The sequence below is a fragment of the Camelus dromedarius genome, chromosome 4, assembly GCF_036321535.1.
Source record: "Camelus dromedarius isolate mCamDro1 chromosome 4, mCamDro1.pat, whole genome shotgun sequence".
Taxonomy (NCBI): domain Eukaryota; kingdom Metazoa; phylum Chordata; class Mammalia; order Artiodactyla; family Camelidae; genus Camelus; species Camelus dromedarius.
In genome coordinates this window covers 4871205-4878332 of record NC_087439.1, presented here as the reverse complement: position 1 = coordinate 4878332, position 7128 = coordinate 4871205, and the positions used below count along the sequence as shown (strand labels likewise).

The 7128-nt window shown below is 49.0% G+C and overlaps 1 long non-coding RNA gene across 1 annotated transcript; it reads right to left on the bottom strand.

The window, feature by feature from the left end:
• Positions 1-544: 544 nt before the first annotated feature.
• Positions 545-4087, bottom strand: LOC135321200 (uncharacterized). The gene is made up of 3 exons (XR_010380766.1): positions 3895-4087; positions 3361-3446; positions 545-1615 (listed from the first exon to the last, which is right to left on the bottom strand). It is a non-coding gene; the product is annotated as an uncharacterized LOC135321200 (long non-coding RNA).
• Between the last annotated feature and the right edge of the window lie 3041 nt (positions 4088-7128).

Sequence of the window (7128 nt, the reverse complement as noted above, 5' to 3'; positions counted from 1 at the left end):
CATGTGGTCAGTGGCCCCACTAAAGCTGAGGGCCAGCACCCCCAGGATCCCCAGCCTCCAAACCCCTGGAATTGTTGCTGCAATTTCCCCTGCTTTCTGCTCTTCACCTCTGCCCTCGACGGAGCAGGGCCCCCCTGGGACATGGGATGAGCATCCCCAGCAGGTGTCCTGGCTTCGCCCAGCCCTGCTCCACTGTGACCACAGCCACCTCTCTGGACCACAAGTCTGATCACGTCTGTTTTTTGCCTGTGGCCTCGCTGGCCCCCTCTTGCCATTCCCTGCCGTTGCAGGACCCTAAGCAGAACAACTGTGCTGGGCTGGCTCTTTTTTTTTTGAATTACAGTAACTAGTTGCGGGTTTTAGTCAGCCAATGACAGTCCTCTGACATGATGAAACGGCGACCTCGTGAAGTGTGATGCCACGTGGATACATTAGTCAGGGCTGCACAATTTAATTAGCTGGATGTGAGTTTACAGATAGAGTCGACTTACTCTGAGGTTTTTGAAAAATTTTTCTTCCTGTTTCTTCTATTTTTTTTCCAGCTTTATTGAGATATAATCGACAAACAAAAACTGTGCATATATTTGAAGAGCACGATTTCATGTTTTGATACAGGCAAACGCTAAAATGATCACGACAGTCAAGCGAATTCACGCACTGGTCAACTCACAGGGTTACCGTTTCCTTCTCTTTTTCTGGGTGTGTGGCGAGAACACGTAAGACCTCTCCTGGCGGCAGATTTCGAGTACACACACAGCCTTGTTAATTACTGTCACATTGCCAAACATTACATCTTCAGAGTTTACTCGGCCTGTACCCCCGTAACTTCGTGCTTCCTTTTCCAGGAAGGTCCTGCCTGCTTCTCTGCTGGAAAGATCCTATTGACCCCTTATGACCTCCTCTGAGAAGCCTTCTCGGCCCCACCAGCTCCCTCCAGGCCCGGTCAGTGATGCCTGGTGCAGCACTGTAGGGCAGGCACTCAGGGCAGGGCCTTTCCTCTGTGGTGGGTGAGGCGTGGATGCCCAGGAGTGGGGGTAGAGTGGCGTTAATTAAACCCGTCAGCATTACAGACATCCCAGTTTCAGCAGCACACGGGTCCTCCAGAGCCCACGCAGGATTTGTCTCCTTCCTCCCGGGGTTTCTTTGCTCCCGCCAACCCCAGATCCTGGGGACATGGTCATGTGGGGAGGGGAAGGCAGTGCTTCAGGAACAGGGGGAGACCTCCATCCTGGACTGGCCACTCCTCCTTTGGGAGGAGCCGTGCGCTGAGTCCGTACCGCGGTTTAACTACCCAGGGTATGAGCCGTGGTGGGTGATGGGTGAGGTGTTCTGGGCAGGGGAGCAGCGTGAACAGAGGCAGCGAGGTTGATTGAGGAAATCAGGGAGTTCCTCGTGGATGAGCAAGAACAAAGAAGGCTCATTGTAAAGAATGAGCTGGATTTCTACGCCCTGACATGGAAGGAGAGAGGGCAACGTAACACCACAGGAAACGAGCAGGAGGCTGTAGCCCAGGAAGACGGTGACCCCTACACTCGCGCACACATAGAGATGCACCTTCATAAGCAAAAGCTTGCGTGCGTTAGAGAGGTGGGGAGTTTATGCAGCCAGCTGGGATCTGTGGGGAGGGAAAAAAAAGGAAATTTGTAGGGACTTCTGTATTATCTGTATTTTTTAAAAGCAGAATTACACTTACATTTAAAAAAAAAGAAGTATAAAGGCAAAGTAAGAAATTTCAAATAACCTAGGTCCAGAGTGTAACAGGGTGAGACTCACGACCTTGCAGGTGACCCCACTGCCATTCTCACATTCAGGTTTCCATCATTCCCACTTTGGAGGCCCCTCCCAGGTCCTGCTCAGAGATCAGAGCGGCAGGTAGGAGGCAGAGCAGGAGGACTGATCCTATGGGGGGGCTGGGTCATTGCTGGCCAGATGGTCATGACCCTGCCTCCACTAACGCTGTGCAGAATTCCCCCTACAAGGTCCCCTTGCTGTGACTCCTCCTCCTGACCCACTCTGGGCATTTCCCCATCCAAACAGGGAGAGAATGCGAGGAGGAGTGGGTGTTCCACTGCTTCCAGCTGTAACAGTCCACTGCCTCGTGGGACACGTGGGGTAGCCCTGATATAATAGGGAGGAACAAAGCTGACTCCATATGAGATCTGTTACTTTGGCTCTAACCCTGTGCTCTGTTCCCTGTGCTCAATCCTGCTGGTTCTGCACCTTTTGTAAAAGGATGTTGCCTAGAGCCTGAAATAGACAGGACAGCCCATTCTCAAGGCTCTGACCTTTAAGGGTGTGACACTTTCCCATTCATATAGGGATAAAAAGTTGCAGAATAGAACATAACATTTGTCTTGTTGGAGGTTTACAGAAACATTGTGCCCTGACTTAGGTGGACGGCTGCAAGAACAAAGGATTCTGACACTAAGAAGTTTGTACCAACCAACCACACTCTGTCCCCTTTTTTTATAAAAAGATCCTGAATTCTGACTTGGGGAAGATAATTCTTTGGGACATTGTCCCCCATCTTCTTGGTCTTCTGGCTTTCTAAATAAAATCATTATTCCTGGCCCCAATTATTCCTCGTCTCCCGATTTATTGGCTCTTTATGCAGTGAGCAAATGAGTTTGGATGCGGTAATAATGATCCAGCCTCTACCTCTAGGCCAGCCCCTTCTGGGCCAGCATGGTCCCAGGGGGAAGGAAAAGCATGTGTTTGGAAGCATGAATCCAAGTTTGATTCCTGGGTTGGCCACTTACAAGCTGTGTGTCCTTGAGATAAGGACTCACTTCTCAGACCCTCAGTTTCCTCTCCCAATTGTGTAGATAGAAAGTAACACATTCCTTATGAGGCCATCGTAGATGAAACAAGACAGTGTATGGAAAATGACCAGTTGGGGCTGGGCTTGAATAGATTCTCGGTAAATGTCACCTCTCCTGTCACCCACTGCCCCCTACCAACCACAGCCTAAGCTGGGATGCGAATGTGGCATAAACACCTACTCAGTTGGGATCTCATTTTTCTCCCAGTTCCATGTGACAAATCAAGTTAGATCAGGCATTTTGGTCCACACCATGGAGACCAGTCCCCAGTCCGATCACCAAGCTTCCCTACTTCTGATCTCACCTTGTAGGTGAGAGGTGGAAGTGCCTGCCATCTGACAGACCAGTAAGTCAAGGAGCAAGTTGCTGGGGCAAGGAAAAGTGATTATTTTTGGAAAGGTAGCAGACCAAGAAGATGGTGGACTAGTGTCCCAGAGAACCATCTTACCCGGGTTTGGATGCTAGTTTCCTTTCTAGAGCAAAAGGGGGAGGGAGGTGAGGGGTAAAGTAAAGGTGCTAAGTTGTTGCAAATACTTACTCATTTGGGACTCTGGAGGGGATGCATTAATTTCTTCTTTCCTGCAACCATTCATAGCTGGGCTTGGTCAGGATCTTTCCTGTGAGCTAAACAAAGGTATTTGAGCTTAATGCTCAGGCACGGGAGGCAGGGTTCCCAGAGATGGGCCATCGTGTACACTTTAAGCTTGCAGGCAACATCCTTTTAGTGATTAACTTGCAGCAAAAGCAATGGAATACAAAGGTTAAAGTAAAGGGAACGGATCCAATATGGAATTGGATCTGTTCTCCCCTCTTACACTCTTCCCTTGAGCCTTGAGGGCAGAAGGTTTAGCCCTGGGAGTCTCATTTCACATCTGCAACCAGGCTGAGCCTGGATCGCTCTGAAGCTGGATCCACTGGCTCCTGGGAATACCGCCTCCCTTCCCACCTCTGCAGGTAAGAAGTAAAATATCAAAGACAACATCCCCAGGGGCACAGGAGCTGCCAGCCCAGGAATCTCACTTCCCATCACTCATGTGGCCAAGAAACGGCAAGGGCGGCTAAGGGGCTTTACCTGGAAGGCCTGTGGGGTAATAGGAAGGGAATGTCCAGAAACAAGAGGCTTCCTTACAGCCAACAGGCTTTTTCCTTATCCATTGCAGCCTCTGTCCTCAGGCTTATCAGGAAACGGAAGCTCCAGAGCTGCTGGGTGAGCTGCCCCGAGGAGGGGTGGCTTCTCTTCGATTGCCTGGGAGTTTTTGCTTATCCCAGTGCTCACACTATCCCCTACCTAGTCCATGGAGCACCCAGATTATTTTAAGACGATGCATCTGGCTGTGGCATCTATTAATCATTCATCCACTTGTTCAACAAATCTTTAATGGAAACACACTGCATGCCAGGTGCTGGGAAGACACAGGGGACACAATGATGAACAAAACTGCCATGGACACTGACCTCAGGGGCCTGAAGTCCAGTGGGGGCAGACAAGCATTGATTAAGTAATTAAGCACAGTGCCAATTCAATTGCAAACAGCAGTAACTACTTCAGAAGACACACCTTGGAAATCACTGCAGTCGTTGACCCGGTCCAGAGAAGCAGGAGATCTCCCCACGAAGATGACATTTGAGCTGAGAACTCGAAGCATTTGGAGGGCATTGACTAAGCAAATACAAGTGCTCATAATAGAGTTAGTCTTACACTGCGCTGACCACGTCCCAGGCTGTATTCTCAGTGATGTATATCTGTTGCAGCAAAGTGTGTTACGGCTCAGTGTTATAGCTCAGTGTTACAGCTCAGTTGTGACAGCAACCTGGTTCCGGGTGAGAGACCGAGCAGCACTCAGAGGGTTGGAGAACTCAGGTTTATTATGCCAGGAGGCCCAGAGGAATTAACACTCCAAGCCCTGGACCCCGTCTGTAGGTTTTACACAGGCTTTTATGGGCTGCCAGTCTAACTTTGCAACATCGTATGCAAATAAGTTGTAACAGAATTTGACTAATTAGGATCGAGTTTTGTAGAAATGGACCAATCAGGAATGATAGAAATGGACCAATCAAGAGTGAGCTCCATGCAAATGAAGTGCTACAAATGGACCAATCAAAAGTTAGCTCTGGGAACCAATAGAAATTTAAGGGTAAGTTCCACTTTCCCAGAAGCAAGCCAGTTCAGAGGCAAAGAGCGAGATAATGCCACCCAGCCAGGGAATCGGATGGTGCTGGCAGGAGAGTAATGGCTCTACGTGGGGGTCCTGCAGTCTTTTTCATGGGGCTTCCCACCTCATATCAATTCTCAGAGCCCCACAATAGCCAAGGCATGAATGCTGCTGACAAGCAGCTCATAGGTGAAGGGCTGACGCTTGGGAAGTAGCAGGATGGGGGCTCCATGGGCCACTAGGCTCTGCTGCCACCCAGAGTGAGGTGAGGAGGAGGAGGGGCAACACCAAGAGAGAGGGAACAGCGGGTGGAGAGGAAACCCTTAACAAACATTTGAAGCTTAGAAATTTGCAACTAACAAATCCAATGAACAGATGCTTGCAGCTTGCCCTGAGCTTCCTTGAACCAAAGAAACTGTGTCATGCACTGACTCACTCCCCTGGGAGTGAGGATGTGCAATGGGTGCGGGAAACAGAAGATGAGGTTGCTGATGGGATGTGGTGGTCAAAGAGGGAAGTCATGACCGCTGCCTCCTGCTGCCACATCCCACTCCTGTCTCAGGAGAGGGAGCTCTGTGATCTGGGCATCACCCAGCCCCTTGGGAGGAAGTGGACGGAGCTGAGGAGCTCTTAATGGTGCCTCCTGGACTTGGCTTGACTCAGATGTTGTTAGTAGAAGCTGAGGTCATCCAAATAAGATGGATGCAATGCACTAACGGCTACCTCATGACCAGGATTCAGCCCCCTGCAATGCATTAACATGTCAGGAGACACAAAGCTCCCACAGATGGAAAGTGATGCTTACAGACAAGAGAGGTTGGTGAGAATGCAGCCTCTTGCAGACAGGATGAGACCCTCACCAGATGATAAGGAGGTCCTTGACAGGCTGTGTATCACCCTTTATTGACTCTAAGTGCACGGTTTTTCAAATTTTAGCACTTCCTGCAATCAGATGGGGTGCATCCTACAATTGATAGTGTCTTGTCCAGTCTTGTCCAGGAGATGACAGTTGTGATGTGGCTGTCATTGCTTGCGCATGCAAACTTGGTCATAGCTGGGGTAACCTTACATCCCATTTTGCTGGGAATAGTTCTGGCTATGACAGTCACCCTGTATTTATTGTTAATAGCATCTCTTTTATTCCCAAAGGTGTTACAGTGGGGTGATAAATTTCAAAGTCTCTTTACACATAGTTAGGGTCACTTCAGTTGTATTATGTGCACTGTTGATACTACACACACAAACACACACATATATATATCAAGATTAATTATCATTTAGTGTCTTCACAAAAATGATACTATGATACAGCAATGAAGCAAAAATTGGTTGTATGCCTAGAAAAGAGTGGAAACAGCAACAGGACATCCCTTTGATCTTAGTGACGCACGTTTGTCATTGTCGATAATGAAGACTCCGTGTTTTCTTGCAAAGCAACAACCGAGTACTTACAGGGTCCAAGAAAGGAAAATTCCCTGGTGATGTAAGCTGAATTGTTTTGACTGTGAGTGTGTAAAAGGCCACAGCATGCAACCCAGGGGACATTGCTGGGAGATCTTTTTAGTAAATGGACTTGATGTTGATCTACAGCATGACACTGAGAAAAAGCACATAGAGGGGGCTGCACACCTGTGTTTGCCTCTGAGTGCTTTCTCGCTTTGCGGAAAGCCAAACGACCACGCCAGTAATGCTAATGGGGAGGGTGGTTGTCTAGCCAGTCAGTGGTCCGTAACTTAGTTGGTTTTGCAGTCATTGTGCTGAAACATGGCAGGAGGTAAGAGGTTCCTCCACTTTTAGAGCTGATGGACATGTGGGTAAGAATTCATTTCCCGGTGTCCTCACTCCAGGCTATCGTGTGTGACAGAGCGGGCAGGCTCTCGGAGGCATCTGCCCAGGCTTCCATCAGGACCCTCTCTGTCATCTGCTGCCCTTGCATCTGGCTGGGGCAGGTTCCCCACCCTCTCTGGGCTTTGCTGTCTTCTTCTGAGAAAAGAAGTAAGAACCACACCTTCTTGTAGAGTTTTATAAGGAATAGATAAGATAGTGCTGTCAACTGCTCAGCACAGACCATGCATACGGAGCGCACGCAAGTGCAGGTTTATATGATTATTGCTGCTGCTGTTAATCTCCGCCACCTCCCACACTGCAAACTG